General features: G+C 39.2%; 2 long non-coding RNA genes across 3 annotated transcripts in view; both read right to left on the bottom strand.

Annotated features, from left to right (window-relative positions):
• Window positions 1–10,801, bottom strand: part of LOC143664535 (uncharacterized) — a 101,743-nt gene extending 90,942 nt beyond the window's left edge. For both annotated transcript variants that reach the window (XR_013166467.1, XR_013166466.1), the window contains exon 1: window positions 10,457–10,801. This is a non-coding gene — a long non-coding RNA (uncharacterized LOC143664535). The remainder of the gene's footprint in view (window positions 1–10,456) is intronic.
• Window positions 10,802–13,555: 2,754 nt separating this feature from the next.
• On the bottom strand, window positions 13,556–17,709 carry LOC143664533 (uncharacterized). The gene is made up of 3 exons (XR_013166465.1): window positions 17,471–17,709; window positions 14,507–14,686; window positions 13,556–13,622 (listed from the first exon to the last, which is right to left on the bottom strand). It is a non-coding gene; the product is annotated as an uncharacterized LOC143664533 (long non-coding RNA).
• Window positions 17,710–23,104: the final 5,395 nt, after the last annotated feature.

Here is a 23,104-nt window from a genome sequence, read left to right as displayed (position 1 = left end):
TTCTTTTAATTTCCCAGAACACAGGACAGAATTTATTTGCATGGCCCATCCATCCCATATAAGGTTTAAATTCATCTTCTATAAAACCAGTGTGTGGCTTATTAATTCAGTAGTTGGAAGCCCACAATATGGGTCCAGAATTCATGTGGACCAAAGCTACCACAGCCTGGTGTGTACTTAACGCTAACACCCGGGGAAAGAAAGAGTACCTGATAGGCAAGGGGGGTTACATATCAGGAAATGCATTCTTACGCAGCAAAACAGGAATAGTATTCCCTACCCTTAGAATGTCAGAGAACACTTGTCCAATGTCTGTCCCCAGTGTCTTTTCACAGATTTCTGTATCTCTTAGCCGTAACCATTCAGTTTCCACCTAAGCCAATAGATGGGATCAGACACACTTTAGAGGTTTAAGACCCAAGTTTTTATCAGAGATCATCATTGATAATATTCATTATTATTTTATTTGATTACATGTTTAATGCACATCACTGGGGATTACATAAAAGTTCAAAAATAAAATCATATGTAATTTCATAACAGTTTGCTATATAACTTTTCAGTGTTACATTCATGGTATTATATAAAAAATACTGTTGTATAACTTGTTTTTTTCACTAAATACCTAATTTGGGCATTTCTTCATGTTATTAAATAATCTCTTTCATTTTTATGCTTTTGAAACACTCTAATAAATGAAGCTATCATAATATAGCGAACCAATCCCCCTTTGTTGGATACTACTTATGCTGTTCTAAATAATGTCACAACGAATGTCCTTAAGCCATAGTCCTTCTGAGCTTCAAGGGATTTCCTAGGCTGAAAACATAGGAGTAGTATTACTAGATCAAAAGATGTGCACATTTTTAAAAATTGTGAAGCAGGTTTCGAAATAGTACCACAGAAGGGGATCTTGGGCAGTGCATATTCTGCCAACGGTACATGAGACTATGTTGGAAGATTCTGAAGAGTCCTAAGCCAATAGATATGTGACCTAGCATCCATCCTTCCATACTTCCATCTGTGCAACCATTCAACAAATGTATTGTGTACATACTCCACTCTGGGTGCTAGAAACACAGTATTAAAAATGACAAACACAGCCCTGTTCTCCCTGTACTCACAGCCTAGTAAAGAAATAAAACAATTCAACAAGCAGTTACAATAAAGTGTGATCAGTTTAGCCTTATTACTGCTAACATGGTGACCCTATATCCCATTTTAAAAACATGCTTCTACCTTATTCCAGAGACAGTGTCCTATGGTGGAAACTGGGCCTCCTTATTCTCCTATGCCAGGGACCACACCTTGCCCTCATGACTTCTCCTGTAGATGATACAGCCTTGTTCAGAACATTCCCCTGTGTCTGCACAAATTATCTACTACCCTGTGCCAGACTCCAGCTGCACATCACCCCTTTTCTAGAAAGTAATAAAAAACCGTGGCCATTTTTGGCTCCACTCTGCTCATTTTGTGCCAGGCCCTATGCTAAGCACTTAACGCACATCATTTAATCCAAATAACATTGCAGTGAGAGTCATACTGTTGTTGTTTCCATTTTACAAAGGAGGAAAGCGAGGGTCAGAAAGTTTAAGTAACTTGCAAGTAGTTAGACAGCAAAACTGGGACAAAGATGACAGTCTTTCTGACCTTGAATTTCATTGTACTGTTTTCCTGGGTCTCTTTGCCCTGGCCCAGTGCTTTTTCCTGCCTAGCTGGGCATCTCCTGATCATCCACTGCTAAGTCCATCTTCAAAGGTCTGCTGCACCCAATTAACATCTGGGGTCTGGTACTCTCCAGACTCCTGCTCTGACAAGGTATCAAGCTGCTCAAGGGGAATCCAGATCTCCACTGCCAGTGATTCCCAAGAGCATGGACCAGAGACCACCTGCTGCAAAGTCAGCTGAGATACTTGATTAAGAGAGAAGGAGACTTCCTGGAAGATGGCGGCTTAGTAAGACGCGCGGATCTTAGTTTCTTCTCCAGGACACCTACTAGGGGAGTAGAAACGATACAGAAAGCGCCCAAAGCCACAACAGAGATAAAAAAGACAGCGTACCCCATCCTGGAACGGCTGGCTGGCTGAGAGAAGCAGCTCGGGTGAGATCGCCGAGGCGCGCGGGCCTTACCGGGTGGGGTGGCAAGCGGCCGGAGTTACTCCCTTCCCCCTTCCCGGGCCGGCTGGGAGAATTGGAGAGGTGGTCCCCTGAAACCAAGGCGACTGGCGCCCACACCACGTGCAGCCCCCGGACCAACTGAGAGAATTGGATCGGAAACCCCCAGGCCGCAGAGAACGGTGACCCCGTGACTCCCGGGGAACGTGCACTCTCTCGGGCGGGCCGCTGCCGCTGGCGCCCTCCCGCCACGCTTGTTGCCCAGGGCCGACTAGGAAATTCGGACGGGCTCTTTCCCTGGCTGCGGCGACCAGCAACCCTCCCTGCGTTCGGACCCCGGGCCGGCTCAAGCCGCTTCGGCTAGCGAACCCCCAGGATGGCGAGAGTTTTCCAAAGCTTAAGGTCCCACAGCACCTTTTACTGGTGGGACCCGCAGACAAACGTGTGCCACGAGCGCCACCTACTGGGCAGGATAAGAAAAACAGAACCCAGAGATTTCACAGAAAAATATTACAACCTTGCTGGGTCCAACACCAAGAGAAATCTGAATAAATGCCCAGACGCCAGCAGCAGAAGATAACTGTCCACGCTCAAAAGATTGAGAATATGGCTCAGTCAAAGGAACAAACCAATAGCTCAAATGAGACACAAGAGCTGAGACAACTAATGCTGAATATACGAACAGAAATGGAAAACCTCTTCAAAAATGAAATCGATAAATTGAGGGAGGACATGAAGAGGACATGGGCTGAACATAAAGAAGAAATAGAAAAACTGAAAAAACAAATCGCAGAACTTATGGAAGTGAAGGATAAAGTAGCAAACATAGAAAAAATAATGGATAGCTATAATGATAGATTTAAAGAGACAGAAGATAGAATTAGTGAATTGGAGGATGGAACATCTGAATTCCAAAAAGAAACAGAAACTATAGGGAAAAGAATGGAAAAATTTGAACAGGGTATCAGGGAACTCAAGGACAATATGAACCGCACAAATATACGTGTTGTGGGTGTCCCAGAAGGAGAAGAGAAGGGAAAAGGAGGAGAAAAACTAATGGAAGAAATTATCTCTGAAAATTTCCCAACTCTTATGAAAGACCTAAAATTACAGATCCAAGAAGTGCAGCGCACCCCAAAGAGATTAGACACAAATAGGCGTTCTCCAAGACACTTACTAGTTAGAATGTCAGAGGTCAAAGAGAAAGAGAAGATCTTGAAAGCAGCAAGAGAAAAACAATCCATTACATACAAGGGAAACCCAATAAGACTTTGTGTAGATTTCTCAGCAGAAACCATGGAAGCTAGAAGACAGTGGGATGATATATTTAAAATACTAAAAGAGAAAAACTGCCAACCAAGACTCCTATATCCAGCAAAATTATCCTTCAAAAATGAGGGAGAAATTAAAACATTCTCAGACAAAAAGTCACTGAAAGAATTTGTGACCAAGAGACCAGCTCTGCAAGAAATACTAAAGGGAGCACTAGAGTCAGATACAAAAAGACAGAAGAGAGAGATATGGAAAAGAGTGTAGAAAGAAGGAAAATCAGATATGATATATATAATACAAAAGGCAAAATGTTAGAGGAAAATATTATCCAAACAGTAATAACACTAAATGTCAATGGACTGAATTCCCCAATCAAAAGACATAGATTGGCAGAATGGATTAAAAAACAGGATCCTTCGATATGCTGTCTACAGGAAACACATCTTAGACCCAAAGATAAACATAGGTTGAAAGTGAAAGGTTGGGAAAAGATATTTCATGCAAATAACAACCAGAAAAGAGCAGGAGTGGCTATACTAATATCCAACAAATTAGACTTCAAATGTAAAACAGTTAAAAGAGACAAAGAAGGACACTATATACTAATAAAAGGAACAATTAAACAAGAAGACATAACAATCATAAATATTTACGCACCGAATCAGAATGCCCCAAAATACGTGAGGAATATACTGCAAACACTGAAAAGGGAAATAGACTCATATACCATAATAGTTGGAGACTTCAACTCACCACTCTCATCAAGGGACAGAACATCTAGACAGAGGATCAACAAAGAAATAGAGAATCTGAATATTACTATAAATGAACTAGACTTAATAGACATTTATAGGACATTACATCCCACAACAGCAGGATACACCTTTTTCTCAAGTGCTCATGGATCATTCTCAAAGATAGACCATATGCTGGGTCACAAAGCAAGTCTTAACAAATTTAAAAAGATTGAAATCTTACACAACACTTTCTCGGACCATAAAGGAATGATGTTGGAAATCAATAATAGGCAGAGTGCCAGAAATTCACAAATACGTGGAGGCTCAACAACACACTCCTAAACAACGAGTAGGTCAAAGAAGAAATTGCAAGAGAAATTAGCAAATACCTCGAGGCGAATGAAAATGAAAACACAACATATCAAAACTTATGGGACGCAGCAAAGGCAGTGCTAAGAGGGAAATTTATTGCTCTAAATGCCTATATCAGAAAAGAAGAAAAGGCAAAAATTCAGGAATTAACTATCCATTTGGAAGAACTGGAGAAAGAACAGCAAGCTAACCCCAAAGCAAGCAAAAGGAAAGAAATAACAAAGATTAGAGCACAAATAAATGAAATTGAAAACATGAAAACAATAGAGAAAATCAATAAGGCCAGAAGTTGGTTCTATGAGAAAATCAATAAGATTGATGGGCCCTTAGCAAGATTGACAAAAAGAAGAAGAGAGAGGATGCAAATAAATAAGATCAGAAATGGAAGAGGAGACATAACTACTGACCTCACAGAAATAAAGGAGGTAATAACAGGATACTATGAACAACTTTACGCTAATAAATACAACAATTTAGAGGAAATGGACGGGTTCCTGGAAAGACATGAACAACCAACTTTGACTCAAGAAGACATAGATGACCTCAACAAACCAATCACAAGTAAAGAAATTGAATTAGTCATTCAAAAGCTTCCTAAAAAGAAAAGTCCAGGACCAGATGGCTTCACATGTGAATTCTACCAAACGTTCCAGAAAGAATTAGTACCAATTCTCTTCAAACTCTTCAAAAAAATTGAAGTGGAGGGAAAACTACCTAATTCATTCTATGAAGCCAACATCACCCTCATACCAAAACCAGGCAAAGATATTACAAAAAAAGAAAACTACAGACCAATCTCTCTAATGAATACAGATGCAAAAATCCTCAATAAAATTCTAGCAAATCGTATCCAACAACACATTAAAAGAATTATACATCATGACCAAGTAGGATTCATCCCAGGTATGCAAGGATGGTTCAACATAAGAAAATCAATTAATGTAATACACCATATCAACAAATCAAAGCAGAAAAATCACATGATCATCTCAATTGATGCAGAGAAGGCATTCGACAAGATTCAACATCCTTTCCTGTTGAAAACACTTCAAAAGATAGGAATACAAGGGAACTTCCTTAAAATGATAGAGGGAATATATGAAAAACCCACAGCTAATATCATCCTCAATGGGGAAAAATTGAAAACTTTCCCCCTAAGATCAGGAACAAGACAAGGATGTCCACTATCACCACTATTATTCAACATTGTGTTGGAGGTTCTAGCCAGAGCAATTAGACAAGAAAAAGAAATACAAGGCATCAAAATTGGAAAGGAAGAAGTAAAACTATCACTGTTTGCAGACGATATGATACTATACGTCGAAAACCCGGAAAAATCCACAACAAAACTACTAGAGCTAATAAATGAGTACAGCAAAGTAGCAGGTTACAAGATCAACATTCAAAAATCTGTAGCATTTCTATACACTAGTAATGAACAAGCTGAGGGGGAAATCAAGAAACGAATCCCATTTACAATTGCAACTAAAAGAATAAAATACTTAGGAATAAATTTAACTAAAGAGACAAAAAACCTATATAAAGAAAACTACAAAAAACTGCTAAAAGAAATCACAGAAGACCTAAATAGATGGAAGGGCATACCGTGTTCATGGATTGGAAGACTAAATATAGTTAAGATGTCAATCCTACCTAAATTGATTTACAGATTCAATGCAATACCAATCAAAATCCTAACAACTTATTTTTCAGAAATAGAAAAACCAATAAGCAAATTTATCTGGAAGGGCAGGGTGCCCCGAATTGCTAAAAACATCTTGAGGAAAAAAAAACGAAGCTGGAGGTCTCGCGCTGCCTGACTTTAAGGCATATTATGAAGCCACAGTGGTCAAAACAGCATGGTATTGGCATAAAGATAGATATATCGACCAATGGAATCGAATAGAGTGCTCAGATATAGACCCTCTCATCTATGGACATTTGATCTTTGATAAGGCAGTCAAGCCAACTCACCTGGGACAGAGCAGTCTCTTCAATAAATGGTGCCTAGAGAACTGGATATCCATATGCAAAAGAATGAAAGAAGACCCATCTCTCACACCCTATACAAAAGTTAACTCAAAATGGATCAAAGATCTAAACATTAGATCTAAGACCATAAAACAGTTAGAGGAAAATGTTGGGAGATATCTTATGGATCTTTCAACTGGAGGCGGTTTTATGGACCTTAAACCTAAAGCAAGAGCACTGAAGAAGGAAATAAATAAATGGGAACTCCTCAAAATTAAACACTTTTGTGCATCAAAGAACTTCATCAAGAAAGTAGAAAGACAGCCTTCACAATGGGAGACAATATTTGGAAATGATATATCAGATAAAGGTCTAGTATCCAGAATTTATAAAGAGATTGTTCATCTCAACAACAAAAAGACAGCCAACCCAATTACAAAATGGGAAAAAGACTTGAACAGACACCTCTCAGAAGAGGAAATACGGATGGCCAAGAGGCACATGAAGAGATGCTCAATGTCCCTGGCCATTAGAGAAATGCAAATCAAAACCACAATGAGATATCATCTCACACCCACCAGAATGGCCATTATCAACAAAACAGAAAATGACAAGTGCTGGAGAGGATGCGGAGAAAGAGGCACACTTATCCACTGTTGGTGGGAATGTCAAATGGTGCAACCACTGTGGAAGGCAGTTTGGCGGTTCCTCAAAAAGCTGAATATAGAATTGCCATACGACCCAGCAATACCATTGCTGGGTATCTACTCAAAGGACTTAAGGGCAAAGACACAAACGGACATTTGCACACCAATGTTTATAGCAGCGTTATTTACAATTGCAAAGAGATGGAAACAGCCGAAATCTCCATCAACAGAAGAGTGGCTAAACAAACTGTGGTATATACATACGATGGAATACTATGCAGCTTTAAGACAGGATAAACTTATGAAGCATGTAATAACATGGATGGACCTAGAGAACATTATGCTGAGTGAGTCTAGCCAAAAACTAAAGGACAAATACTGTATGGTCCCACTGATGTGAACAGACATTCGAGAATAAATTTGGAATATGTCCTTGATAACAGAGTCCAGCAGGAGGTAGAAACAGGGTAAGATAATGGCCAATTGGAGTTGAAGGGATACAGACGGTGTAACAGGACTAGATACAAAAACTCAAAAATGGACAGCACAATAATACCTAATTGTAAACTAATCATGTTAAAACACTGAATGAAGCTGCATCTGAGCTATAGGTTTTTGTTTTGTTTTGTTTTGATTTTACTATTATTACTTTTATTTTTTTCTCTATATTAACATTCTATATCTTTTTCGGTTATGTTGCTAGTTCTTCTAAACCAATGCAAATGTACTAAGAAATGATGATCATGCATCTATGTGATGATGTTAAGAATTAATGATTGCATGTGTAGAATGGTATGATCTCTAAATGTTGGGTTAATTTCTTTTTTTCCGTTAATTAAAAAAAAAAAAAGAGAAGGGATAATTGGAGATGAAGGGATACAGACTGTACAACGGGACTGGATATAAAAACTCAGAAATGGACAGCACAATACTACCCAATTGTAATGCAATTATGTTAAAACACTGAATGAAGCTGCATGTGAGGTATAGGTTTTTTGTTTTTGTTTTTTTTGTTTTTTTTCTTTCTATTATTGTTTTAATTCTTATTCTGTTGTCTTTTTATTTCTTTTTCTAAATCGATGCAAATGTACTAAGAAATGATGAATATGCAACTATGTGATGTTATTAAGAATTACTGATTGTACATGTAAAAAAAAAAAAAAAAAAAAAAGAGAGAAGGGCCAAGAGCCTACTGAGTCAAAACATTTGGGCCCAGGAATGTTCATTTTTATAAACTCCCAGGTGGTTGTGATGCACTTTAAAGTTTGAAAAGCATTCCTAAAGAAACTGCAGTACAGCTATGCAGAAAAATTGTTCAAATGAACCCCCATATTAAAAGCTGTATTTTATATTTTTACTTTAATGACACAAATCAGTCCTAAAGCAAAAGTATTATTATAACTGGAGCAAAGAGCCCTAGGGTGAGGTTGCATCACTGACCTGCCTGATGCCAATGTTTCCATTAAGCAAGGAATTTGGTAGGTTTGCCTGGTCCATCTACACAGTTTCCAGTCACATCAGTTGGTTGAGGTAATGAGACAGAAGGCAGAAGGCACAAAAAGGGTACACTGATATGTGTGAAGGAGGACTAACATAAGCCAGAGGAGGAGGGATACTGGCTGATCAATATGACGAGGCAAAGTAACGGCACAGCTCCTATGTAGCCCAGAATTAAAGTAAGCAGGAATCAATTGGCCAAAAACCATAGATTCAATAAAGCTGTTAAGTCATGGTGATTTCTTTTGATGCAAATTCATTCCTCTACAGCTCTGTCCCCTGTTGCTCCCGAGATTTAATACTTTCCTGGCAAGCAAGTTGGATGGCATGGCTCCTGGTAAAGGCTTTGGCACCATCTCTCCCTACCCATTTTATCCCTATGGGAAGATGACTTCTTTGCTTTTAGCTTTCTTTCAACAGGAAGTTATTCTTGCTTTAATTGCTTTATGTTGCAAAGGAAAACCAACCAAATCTCATCATCAAACATTTAACAAGGATCCAGGTCCTCAATGGTTACTGCTTCTGTTGAAACCCTTTCTAGGGAATCACATTAACTCACTGTATGTTCCCTGTCTCATTAGTAGGGTAGCTGGGCTTAACCTACAATAGGTTCTGTATTAGGAAAATCATATGCATTGCCTTATTTATTATTACAGCAGTTCTATAAGGTAGACACTAACAGTTCCATTTTATGGATGATTTAGTAACTGTTCCAAAGTCTCCAGATTACAAATCCTGCCTCTGATCACTACACTATAATGCCTACGCAAGAATGCCTGCCTAACTGAAACCCTCCAAAACTCCAGGAAATAACCAAATCACCAATGAGTCTCTGAAAGCAGCCCCTATCCTACTCACCATACCCTAAAAGCCAGAGAGGATTTCTGAGAGGATTAGCTGAATAAAGAATAGACTGTCTCCTAGCCATAAAGTCTTACGTTCAGGGACATTGACCAATTGACATCCACAGCCCCATGAGCTCTTGATTTGCCAAAACTTTGTTCAGCACATAGCCAGATCAGGAGGAAGGAATGGAATGTTCAGGTGAGTATTAAGAACCTATTAACTAGAGTAACCAGAAGAACACATGTGCAGTACATTAAGGTGGATTAAAGCAATTGATTTGTATTCAAACAACCTGGCTTCCAATTCCCAGCTTCTCCATATATAAGCTGTGTGATTTCTGGCAGTTTTCATATTACCAAGGCTGAATTCTCATTTATAAATTAGAGGTGTTTATCTAACATGTTGGCTATGAAGCATGAATGAAATAGTCCAAATAAGAGCGTTTAGCACAGTGAGTGGCATAGAAAGAATTCTTAAATTTTAGCTGCCATTATTTCCCAAGTCCAGACCATTGCCATGTCCCTGTCATTTTTCACGTGCTAACTTAGGCATGCCTGGCAAAGGGTAGAGCCTGCAGTTCACACAGACCTCTATCCACAAAAGCCTGGGAGTCCTTTCTTTATAAACATGAGTGACCTAGTTACTTAAATTCTCTGAACTGAGTGCCAGGTCCCCTGGAAGCTAAACTGGAACAGTATTATCTAGCCCATTGATTTGTGGTCTGGAATGATAAAAAGGGAAAGGCTTCAATGACAAACCACCTCCAGATTTTACCGATTAGATAATCCATCTTAATACCTTCTTTGCCTAGAGTTTTAAACTTTGCCATTTTTTTCTGTCCCAATACTGCAAACACTCTGATAGGACACTAGCACAGTGTATTATGACTAAGTCATGCACAGTCATGTATAAAGAGGGCAGGGCTCAGGGCTCATGGCACTTAAAGCCATTGACCACTAGGGGCCGTTGGTAAACCATAGAAACTGGACGGATGCCTACCTGTTTGATTTTAAGAACTGTATCATTGATTTGAAGAGCTTCCTAGATTCCAAGAAGCCTATCTCAAGAACCTCCAAGTTGGCTTTGTTTTCTGTGAAGGTGTAGTCTACTTCCACCTCAAGTTAAAGGGAAGGGGAAAACGGTTGTAACCTCTTCCTACCTGGCCAGTGAGCCATTTGATTGGTGGGGGCAAAGCAGCTGTGTGTCATAAGAAAGCCTGGGGAGAGCTTCCATCTGCAATAATGTCCCCAAAGTCCTGTAAATGAAGCTCTTTAAGTCTTATAAGCACAGAGCTAACTACACTTAAGCCCACTGATATGTGCAACTATTCAGAGAAGACTACTGTCGGCTCTCATTCTAGGCAGGAAGAGGATCCAGTGCATCACAATAGGTGCCAACCTAGGATTCTTGGACATGAGTGTGAATTCTAGCTTAGCCACTTATTTGCTGTGAAGTCTTAAGCCACTACTTAACACCTCTGAACTTAGTTTCCTTTGAAAAATGGAGCTAATAACCCATCTCATTGGGTTGTTATGTAGGTTTAGTTAAATGAAATAACTTATACAAAATTTCAAACACATATTACATCTAAATCCTTTTTATTAGTTGTTGTTCTTCTTTTGTCATTTCAAAGTGAGAGCTGTACTGAAGGCCTGGAAAGTGGGCAAACCAACAGAGGTTTAGGGCTATGGGAGGAAGAATGAAGTATAAGAAAAGGTTAAAAGGCAGAAGGAAGCCAGAGTATCTACATTTCATAGACGTCCAGAAGAAGCAAGTCAAGTCATGGCAAAATGCGTGTGTGTGTATATATATATATATATGGTATTCTTTTCCTGTTTTGGGTTTGTAGGGTGTGTACTGGTGTACAGGGGAGGGCAAGTGAAGGTGTGACGTTAAAACTATAGTTCAGCTTTATATCCCAGTTGCCAAAGATTATGTGAAGTCCCCTGGAGGCAGGTCACCAGAGGTAAAATGGGGCTAGGAAAAAATCAGTTCACAGAGAGATCTGGAGATAAGGAAGAAGATTGTAGAACTACTACCCAATTCTGTACTCGACGCTGTGAGAAACACAAAGTAAGCTAGAGCACACCCACAGAACAAAGAGTGACTCAGGAAGGTTCACAAACAGTTCCTGAAGAAGAGACGAAGAAATATGGTATGTTCAGCTACAAAAATAGAGAAAACATAAGGAAAATTTGATCCCTATAGTCTCAGCACTCAAAGAGTGTATAGGAAACTAGGAGCAACTGACTTATCTATGATATATGGTCCAAAGAGGTATGTCTAGTATGAATGGGTCTCAGAGAATCCATGACTCTCTCCTAAGATTTTATTTCACCATATATTTGTGTGGTTTTTTGTGTGTTTGTGTGTGTTCCTGTGTATGCATGCTTTTACACTTGCATGCATATGTGTGTATAAGTGTGCATGTATTGTAAGTGTGTATGTGCTGAACATGTTTACCTCTTTTAGAGGAAAAGGATCCGTAGCTTTTGTTAGATTCTCATGACCTCAAAAAACTTGAGAATCCCTGCTATAAATAAAAACAACTAATAATAATTATCAGGCAATTATTGATACTGGGCCAAGTTCTTTATATAAATTACTGAATCCTCATAAGAATCCTCAAAAGGCAGTATAGCTGAATACGAAATACGAATGCAGGCTTTGGAACCAGCTTGCCTTACTTCATATCTCAGTTCTTTCACTAATTAGCCACATGATCTTTGGCAAGTCATTTCCCTCCATATCTCAGTCCCCTCATCTGTAAAGGGGGGTGATAGTAACCCTGAAAAGTTGTTGATGAATAAGTGAGTCAGTATATGTAAAGATTTTAGACAGCATATAACAAATAGCATGCTTTATACCTGTTAGCTATTCAATGTGCTCGTAACTTTTCAAAATCAATTCTTGAAGGAGGGGGAGAATAGAAGAAAAGCTCTGATTTGTAGCATTTGACAATGTCTGTGTTCTAAGTACTCTCACTGTGGCCAATTTCAAGCTAGCAAAGTGAAGTCAACTCTTAAAATTTAACAATCAGCTTTTGTGAGATGATACAAACCAGCTACAGCATATCACTACATTAAAGTTTTTTCTCCTCATTCCCTCTTATTGAGTACTGATTGGAAATGGCCAACAGATGTCTCCCTGATCCCTTGAAGCAGTGGAGTTCAAGTAAAACAGAGAGAAGAAATGTTCATATTCTGTTAGCAGAGGTAAGGCTAAAGAGGAAGTTTAAGAGAGGTTGGCAAGATAGCGGAAACCTGCTTGGGTCAAGAAACATTTCTGTAAATGGAGTGTGTGGATCTTCCTTGGATTAAGAAGGAAATCTATTTGTAGAGTGTTTACCACATGCAAGGTGCTTTGCTTTCATTCTGTAAGGTAGCTACCATTTGCCAAGATCATAGAGCAGGAGACAGAGGCTGTAAGACATTAAGAAACCTGCCCAAGGACATAAGGTAGGCAGGGCAAGTGCTCAGAGTGGAGCCCAGACCTGTGCGACCCTAAAGCCCCCATTCTTTCCACTTTCCTGTGCTGCCACTTGGACAACAGAAATTCATGGAAGGAAAGCCAGTTGGCTCTCAACCATGGGAATAGAAAGAGACAACACTGAAACTCTCCTTGGGCAAATTCTAAAGATGGAACCTCAGTTTTTGTGGTCTTTCCAGCAGCCCTCCTCCAAAAAGCTCCTTCTTAAATAGTTTTCTTCCAAGCTGCTCAACAAACAGAAGGTTCTCCAGAAATTCTGGTCTTCAGAACCATTCTGCTGCTGCAGCTGCTGCTGCTGCTGCCGCCACCATGAATTCACTCTCACATGGTGGTTCTCTGGCAGTATTTCCTGACATTATTCACCAGAGTCTTTCCCATGGAGTCAACTCAAACACCCAACTTCAGACATGTGGGTAAGCTACAGCCACAGAACTATATCGCCACATGACCTAGGAAGACTTGCACAAATGTAAATCCTTCAGCCATCCCTGATGGGCACTCCCTTTTTATTCCTTTAAAGAGCCAATAAAGGCTGTGTTAGGATGACAAGATCTGGGATTAGATTGCTTAGTTGCAATCACTTACTAATGATGTAAATTTGGGCAACTTACATCTCTATGTGTCTCAATTTCCTCATCTGCAAAATGGAGATGATAATAGGGTCCACTTCGTAGCACTGTTGAGAGGATTCGATAAAATAAGATTAGATTAAAAGGATCCTAAAGTAATATTGGGAATATATTCTACACTCAATAAATTTTAACTACAATAACCTGCCCTTAGAGTCACCTTTGTGGGAAATCCAATTTTGAGGAACATATTGGCCACTCTGGAACTCTACTTCTAGTATTCCTTGACTTCTTTTATTTATCCCCAACCAGAGGTTCTTAATCTTTCATAAATTTACAGTTCCTTTTGAAAAATGAAAGCTATTTACGCTTTTTTCCAGTGAAATATATATATATGCAAATTTTGCATATACTTTCAAGGGATTATCTAGACCCTCTGGAGCCTACCCTAGACTGTGCTCACCAGGCTAAAATCTACTACCATTTAAGTCTGCTCATCCCCAATTTGGCTTCTACACCCATTTCTTCCTGTTACTTTTCTGTTTCCTCCCTGTTTTCTCTGATTCTACGTGTAATATCCTCTCAACCATCCCCTTCCTACCTGCCTCCAACCATTCCATTAATTAATTTAGCTCCCATAACTACTGTGAATCAAAATAATATGGTCCAAGGGAGTGCCAGGGTAGTTCAGTGGTAGAATTCTCATCTGCCATATGGGAGATCTGGGTTCGATTCCCAGCCCATGCACTCTTCAAAAAAAAAAAAAAAAAAACTCAACAAATGGTGCTGCAGTAATGGAATAGTCACACGGACAAAGAATGAAATGTGACCCATACCATACAGCATACAAATAATAAGAATGTCCATAATTTCAAGTACTCACTGGCAAAGCTAAAGAAAATCGCAATATTGTACAGGGAAAATCCTGAATTATCTTCCCTCCTACTAATTAAAATTCCTTCCACTCCAGTTTACATCCCATCAAATTTACCTTTGCTTCAGGTGAAACCACCTCTCAGTCCATAATATTTTCAGTGCAGGTCAAGCTTGATCCTGTAGCTGTAGCATCCTGTGTGCCATAAAGATAAATCCAAAGCTCATCTTCCAAAGGCAACACTTCATTGGGATCTATGCAAAAGTCCATCAGATCTCCCGGGACCAGACAGTATCCCTAGAAGTGGGCAATATGTTTAATCAATTGAAATAACATCGCCTTTTAATTTCGTACAAACCTATAAATATTATATGTGTGACCCTAAGCAAATCTCTCTGAGCCTTGCCTAATGCATCTGTAAAAGGGGAGTAAGAATGGAAGTAAAAAATGACTGTGATTAAAAAAGAAAACATATGTTTAGCACCCAGAACTCATTCACCACTTGAACACCTATTTATTGAAAACTTACTACATGTGAGCCATTGTGTTGGGACTGAAAATGCAACTATGAGGAAGACAGTGCCTTCAATCAAGTTGCTCACACTACTTTTTGGAGGAACAGAACTCAACAACTCTGTTAGAATACATAAGATGCTCTAGGAACCCAGAGAAGTGACAATTAGAAAAAATGTTTGGCACACAGTAGGCATTCAGTAAATGTGAGTTCCTGTCTTCTCTTAGCTGACAGGTGAGCCCTCCAGTATTCAACACAATAATCTAATAGATGGTTCCTTGAGAGGATGAGTTCTTGATAATGCCTGACTTTTCAGACACTAGTAGGTGTCACCTCCTATCACCCACTCAACAGTGCAAGAGTCAGGGGAGAAATCCCCAAAGCTTCTTTAGGCAGAGGACAGAATGCCATTTAGACCTAATGAGTTGATCCTAACTGTTCACTCCATTCATTAGAGCACTCGCTGTTCTTCTCTTGTGGCCAAGAGTGTGATAAGAAAAAAAGCAGCCAGGGAAATTAATCAGGACCCAGAGAATTTTATTAAATGTTATTAGAAGTCAGTGTAAACTGTGGGGAGGAGAGGAGGTGTAGTCTCTAGGGCACTTGTTTCTGTTTTAATTGGATGACTCAGGTCTAGCCAGTCCAGAAAAAAAAATGCTCCGCTGATTCCCAAGCTTTGTTGCAGGGCTCATTTGCTAGCGGCAGAAGCACATTTCATAGCCCTTCTCCTCACTCCTGCATTGTTCAACATCTGCTCTCAATCCTCCTTTGTAAGAAGCCCCTGCCCTCCATTCCAAAGGCTCCTACTTGTAACGCTTTATGGCACTTTCTGGGGCAGACAAGGGCCTGGTATCAGAAATCAGAGAAACAGGCTTTTGGTCCTAGTTTCTGCCACTAACCCACAGGGGACCCTTGGGCAAATACACCACCCTCACTCGGTCTCAGTTTTTTCATTTGTAAAATAGGGAAGTTGGAATAGACCAATTGCCTTTCTGGTCAACACTCTTTCTGCTGATTCTAAAAGTGCATTCATATCCTATTATTTGCTATACAATTATCTTAATATGATTTGGTGGGTAAACATCTCTATTTGGCAGTGCTTTGTTCTTTTCTGCCACTAGTGAAAATTCAAACTTATATAAAGAAGTTGGCTTCTTTTCCATCTATGCACAATAAAATAGCTTTCTCTTTAGGTCTTGCTATACGTCCTGCTGCTGGATCAGTCATGTCAATACACTGACCCTCCCCTCACCCTAGTGCTAGACCAGTTCCTTACTTATGTTAGTGTTTTATTCCTAAAAAGCTGCCTCCACCATTATCTTACTAGTCCTTCTCAAGATTTCTGTGATCTAAGTATAATGGGCATTATTATCCCATTTTATATATAAGGAAACATCATCAAATTGCTAAGATAATATGTCAATTAAGTAATAATTGAAGATTCAGATGCAAATCTCCTGACCACTCTTCTCACTATAATACAATATTCTTTTTAGACAACCCCAAAGACATGCCGAAACTACCACTGTAATCTTAGAATTGTGAGAAGGTGATACTAATGTAAGTGAGAATTACAAATGAATACAGAGCAAAAATAACTGAGTAATGGATAAAAGTATAGGAAAGGAAATAGATGTGGAAGGGAAATAATGAATGATTTTTTTTTTTTGATTACACCAAAGAAAGTGACACCAACTATAATGGAGGTGGATCAGCTTCTTGGGAATAGGAAAAATATTACAAATACAGCTTTGAGATTAAAATTTTAAAAACAAGCAACTTAAGGCTGTTTTCCTCATTATTTAGTTATTGACTTTTTTATTAATATTCTACATTTCACAGATACAAAAAACCTTCTACTGCATCATAAAAATAAATTGGTAACATCAGCACTTTCTCTTCACAGCTGGGTCCCAGGTTAGTAATGTTTTTCTCCCACAAAACCATAATCCCATAAAATTTAAGGTTATTAAGTTGCAGGTGAATAATTCATGAGGCAATTATGAAACATTTATGATAGAATATTATGAGCTTCCAGATATAAGAAAATTATTGGGTGTGGGCCACAGTGGCTCAGTGGCAGAGTTCTCGTGCGCCATGCCTGAGATTTGGGTTCGGTTTCCAGTGCCTGTCCATGTAAAAAAAAAAACAAAAAAATAGAAAACATTTGGGGTTACAGAATTGACAAATGTTGGGAGGTGTACTTAGATTGCCCTTGAGAGATCTTGATGGGCAAGTCTTGGATATTGCCACCTTGGATATTCAGAGACTGGTCAAAGTCCCTCCAAGAGGTATTTGGAAGATGCCTTTACAACTTAATTAGCTAGTGTGATATTCTACTATAATAGACTATAATATTACTATATTATATTATAATACTATAATATTATCCTACTTGTGGATAATATTAACAAACCTTGTGGAGGGCTGACTCTGTGTCAGGTACTATGAAAATTATTTTACATGCATTATGTCTGAAATCCTCACAATGACTCTCTAAAATCAATTATCATTATCAGCCCTATTTAAACCAGGAAACTAAGACTCAACAAGGTTTAGTAACTTACCAAAGGCCACATATCCAGCAAGTGACAGAGATGAGATTGAAATCCAGGCAGTCAAACTCTTGAGCCTCTATTGTTGACCACCACGATTTACTGCCAAGCAAATGGCTGGGGAATGATGAATTGTGGCATCATTAATGTGTCATTTATGCGTAATCCGACCTGTTCCTCACACACTTCATTCCATTCATCCTTACAAGTCTTCTGTGACATTATCCTTGAATACTGTTGGATATAGTGATGTTGTCTCCATTTGTAGATGAATAAAATGAGGTCTAGGAAGTTTAAATGACCTTGTCAAAAAATGACAAAGCAAGTTAATAGAAGAGCCCCAACTAGAACTTGAGGGTTTAATTGTAATAATTTATCCCTCCTAAAATAACAGGATTTGCTAAACCTACTCGCCAATACAGGGATACCCATCACAGCATCTCAGAAAATAGGCCACCCAGCTTCTGCTTGCACACCCCCATTGACAAAGAGCTCATTACTTAATGCAAAAACCCCTTCCACTTTTGGAAGATTCCAAAAGTTTTTCTTTGTCTTGAGCCAATATTTGTCTGTCCACAACTGACTATTATTTTATCCAGAAGGACATAAATCCTCTCCCTACTTCTCTTAGCAGTCACAAGTTGCCTCCTCATCACAGATTTTTCCACTATCTCTTTCAGTTTTCCAAATCCCCCATGCTTCAAGGAATTTAAGCTATGTTTCATATAGCATGGGCTTTCAACTGTCTCCCTACTTAGTCACTTTTCTGATGTGCCCCACTACATTAATACCCTCTTCTACACAAAATTAAGCCTCATTTCCAGGATTATCTGCTCTGATTGGAGTTAGGCCCTCCCTCCTGTATGGAGCTGTGAACATCTCACTCCCTACCGACATAAATCAATCTTAGTGAGTGCCAACTAACTATTGTTTCAGTGGAGTTATGTCAACTACTATCACCCAAAGCTTTTTCACTGGAAGTATTATTGAACTTCTCCCAATTGTGCATGCTCCCCTCATCCTCTGTAGCATATAGTAACTTCAAAATATCATTCAGTGTAGGCAATAGAAATAACATTCCTGAAGTTGTCCCATTTATCTGCATTTGTTCTGTGATGCCGTACAGTGAGCATGGCCTGAGCTTCTAAGAATGCCCAAAGTGGTCCAAAGAGATGGAGGAGAGAGTGCTTATTAGGTGATGGTGAGAATTTTCCTCTGCATTATAACTCTGTTCTAGTAAATTTTCAACTTGATGCAGCTGTGTTTCAGGGGCCAGTATCTGATCATTGCCTTCCTATTTTAGTGATAGAGCCATCTCTACTATAAAGTTGAGAGAAATCTTAAAGACATCTTGTCAAAACTCCCTATATTACGGGAAGCTGAGGCCCAGAGAAGAGAAATACTTTCCCAATTAGTTCTAACGGTGAGATTTAAGTCCAGGTCTCATGAATTCATGAACCCCTATCCACTACATTTTAATCTTAGAGATCATATAATCTAACACCTCATTTACAGTTGAGCAAACTGGAGTAAAAAGAGGGTAGTTCACTCAGCTCAGGAGTGCTAGGAACAAGAACCAAACCCAGGTTTTATTACCAATGATTTTCATTGAACTGAAAACAAACGTTATCTTCTGCAATTCTGTGCTGGGTGAGGGCATCTAGCCCATATCACTGACAATAAACCCATATTTTCTGACTTCTTTCAGCACCACAGGTACTTCCAGTGAGAGTGGGTCTCATCTCAACCATTATCTCACTGCAACATGTTCCCCAATAAAATGAGACAAACTTGATTCTCTAGGTTATCATTACTTCATGAAACAGGGACATAAAGGAGCAGAATTTCAACTCAAGGTGGAAATGGCAAAGAAATAAAAATGCATTCCTGCCCATCAATGATGTTGGCCCAAGAACTTACTCAAATGCTCCACACTGAAAGCCCAAAGGTGAGAGCCATCTAAACAAATCTATCATGAAAACCTCCATAACATCACTTGACTTTATATTAGTCAGAGTTCTCTAGGGAAACAGAACCGACGTTTTATATATATATATATATATATATATATATATATATATATATATATTTTATATATATATGAGATTTTTTGTAGGAATTGGCTCACACAACTGTGGGGACAGGCAAGTCCAAATTCCCCAGGAGAAGCTGGTTGGCTGCAGTAGAGATGGAAAATCTCCCTTCTGACTGCTGAAATCATCAATTCTCCTTTTAAGGCCTTTAACTAATTGAATGAGACTTCTCTCGTTGTTGAAAGCAACCTCCTCAGTTGATTGTAGACGTAATCGGCCATAGATGCAATCAACTTACTGATGATTTAAATCCATGAAACATCCTCAAAGTAACAACCAGGCCAGGGCTTGCTTGACCAAACTGGACACCATAACTGGGCCAAGGTGACACATTAACTTAACCATCACATCAATGGTCTTCAAATAACATGCCATTGCCAGTATTCTTCAAGCAAAACTCTATTCTGCAGATAAAGCACCATTACCAACCTTCTGTGACAGACTTGCACAGATTTGCCTGCTGGATGTGAGGACGATCAGCACCTCCAGAGAAAACTTCATCCCCATGCTTAGGAGTTAGCCACAGGATGCTGTTGAATGAGCAAAAAAAGGGGGGGGGGGGTGAAGAGGTGTCCATGGGGATTCCTCTATATAGAAATATCTTAGGGTGGCAATGGGCTGGGCACTTCTTACCCCATTTAACCCAGGTGGCACTGACTTATATTTTTAAAAAGTAAAAAGATGCTCTCTTTCACTTTTTTTTGAGATTGAGGAAATATCTTCAATTGTTCACACAAAACATTGTTAAACTTAGGTTTGAGTGTAGGCTATCGGGGTAGTAAGGGATGGAAGCCCACATCCGCCTCCCTTACCACCACTGTCAGGTACCATTCCATAAAGAAAAAGACAAGAAGCCAAGCCAGGCTCTCAGCCAGTCCAGGGATTTCCTGTAGTTTCACAGGTTTGTGTTTTTTGGCCCGCCTCCTGCACCACATGGAAACATTGCAATTCCTCCAACATCGTCAACAGAAGGCGATGATGCATAGATGCATAGACTCCAAGAGGTGAGCTCACCTCAAGGAGATTTTGCAGTAAAGCTTGGGTTGATCAAAAACACCTGCAGCTTGCAGAGCCAGGGTTTGATTATCCAAGCAGCAACTCTGAAGGATTAAGAGAATTCTATCATGGGGATAACAGAAATTTAATTGAAATTCAAGTTGCTATATTTGTATCCCTGGAGAGAACCTGGGGGCTTTGAGTCTCCCAAATGCTGGGTTGCTCTCAGTGAAGAATCCAGCATATCTTAACAATTCTGAAAACAAAGATATTGTAAGCATATCTTCTTCTCTACATTTTCCTCTCCCCTTACCTAACTGGAGGTCAGGAAGTGGAATCTCCGATTAGTGCCGAAGTTACAGCACATCCCCCTCATTTGCTTCAGATTTTCAATTACATTGGTATAATGTACTTAAAATGTGTCTTCTATTTGGAAAGAAAAACACAGAAGCTTGGTAATTTCAATGCTATATCAATTTTCAAAGAAACTTCTATTTAAAGTTGGATAATTGCCCACTATAACCACCCCAGACAGTAGCAATTTGCTGTCTAAAGGTAGGTGCCAGCTGAGTCACTTTCATATAGCTAATATTAATTATCTATCTATGATGTGTCAGGCACCATGCTAAATGTTCTTTACACGCTAACTCATTTGATCCTAATGACTATCTTTGAAAAGGCTGTTATTGTCCCTTGTTTGAGCATTGAGAAAACTGAAGTTCAGAAAAATTAAGTGACGTGAACAAACTCTTACATTATGTAGCCCAGATGCAATCCCACATTTGTCTGTCCACAGGGTGACATGTTTAACCACCACTGTAAACTCACTTTTCCTCCATTCTTCTGGGCTACCACTAATCTGCCTGGCACATAGTAGCTACTTAATAAATATGTGTTAAAGAAATGAATGATTGACCTCAAATATACTCTTACCGTTTTCCATAGTCTGCCCACTTAACCCAGCACTGAATAAGCCCTAATCCAGATCACATACTTAACCCAACTCTCAGCCTTAGTCTAAACTAATCCTCCATGTCAGGTTATTATACAGTAAGCATCTAATTCCAGTGAGAGACTGACTCTTTCTCACCCTCATACAAATCTGATCCCAGACCCCATCTAGCTGAGAGCTCTTCTTTCAGCTCCTCAAACTTGCCAAGCTCATTCCTCCTACAGGGCATTTGCAAATGCTGTGCCTTCTGCCTAAAACATATCCCTGCCCTCTTTACATAAATAGCTCCTACTCATCTTTCCTATACCAACACAATCATTTCTTTAGGAATCCCTTCTTGATTCCCTGGTCTAGGCCAGATTTCTTTGCTAAATATTACCCTTACAGAGGCATGTCTCTGTTATTCAAAATGCTCATCTACATCTATAATGTCAGCATTTGCGAGCTAGTTTGAATGCCTGTCTCTCCTGACAGCCTGTATGCTCTAACAGGATGAGAATAGAGACCATGCCTCTTTCAGCTCAAAAATGAATCACCATTCTCTAGTGGTTCTAGAAGTAATGTTACCATTTTGAAGATGAACAAGATTGTAAGGGGTTGTATAGACCTACGTGTCCCACTGATTAACACTAGAAATATCAATGAGTTCTCGTAAGAATTACTTCAAAGATATGATTCTTGTATAAAGAGTGTTTAAGTCCAAGGTATGGGGGAACACTGCTAATGCATGCTATGAGCTATGTTCAAAAAGAAACCATCAGCATTACCACAGCAACAGCAGAGGTAATTAATGGGGTGAGGGACAAGAGTTAAGAGGTTTAGATTTCCTATTTGGCGAAGGTGTGTTTATTGGTTTTCTGTCTCTTGGGAACAATGAAATTCTCTAAAATTGAGAATGTTGATGGATTGTGGACTTTGGGCCTTCTATATGGTGCCCAATGAAGGCAGGTGGCTGAAGGATGCACTGACGGAGAAGTAGATTGGTGATCAATGGTGTGGACTTACGAATGAAGATTGTGCTGCTACAAAAAGGAACAATGTCGTGAGGAATTCAACAATGTGAATGAACATGTAGGACATATGATGAGACAAAATAAGCCAGAAACAAAAAAACAACAATGGTATGGTCACCTTTAGAAAATACTTATAAGAAAACAGGGGCTTAGATTGTAAGCTTTCATCAGACACATTAAGTTCAGAGTGGTGATTATTATTTCTGGATTTTGAGAGGCTATTTTATATACATAACCTGATATTTAGAGATAAGAACAAAGTTGAACAGTGTGGGGCTAAAGTAATTCAGAACATAGGGGTAAGGAAGACAGTGTCTATATTTTAGAATTATGCATACTCTTTGAGACCAATAGAAGAAAGGTTTATTTGATCTGGAACTAAAATTTTCTGTAGTGCATAATCCAATTCAACCTATCTGTATAGCTCATTTGAACAACTAAAACACAGGAAGCACCGAATAAGAAAGAGGTCCTTTAATCCTCTATAGATTATTGTAATGCCTGGAAATACCCCAGAGTACATTAAGCAGATAATCAAAAAGTATTGGCAAAGTCCCTTGATGGAGGGGAGAAAGAAACTATTAAACCTTAC

The sequence above is a fragment of the Tamandua tetradactyla genome, chromosome 20 (genome assembly GCF_023851605.1).
Source record: "Tamandua tetradactyla isolate mTamTet1 chromosome 20, mTamTet1.pri, whole genome shotgun sequence".
NCBI lineage: Eukaryota > Metazoa > Chordata > Mammalia > Pilosa > Myrmecophagidae > Tamandua > Tamandua tetradactyla.
This window is presented reverse-complemented; position numbering and strand designations above follow the sequence as displayed.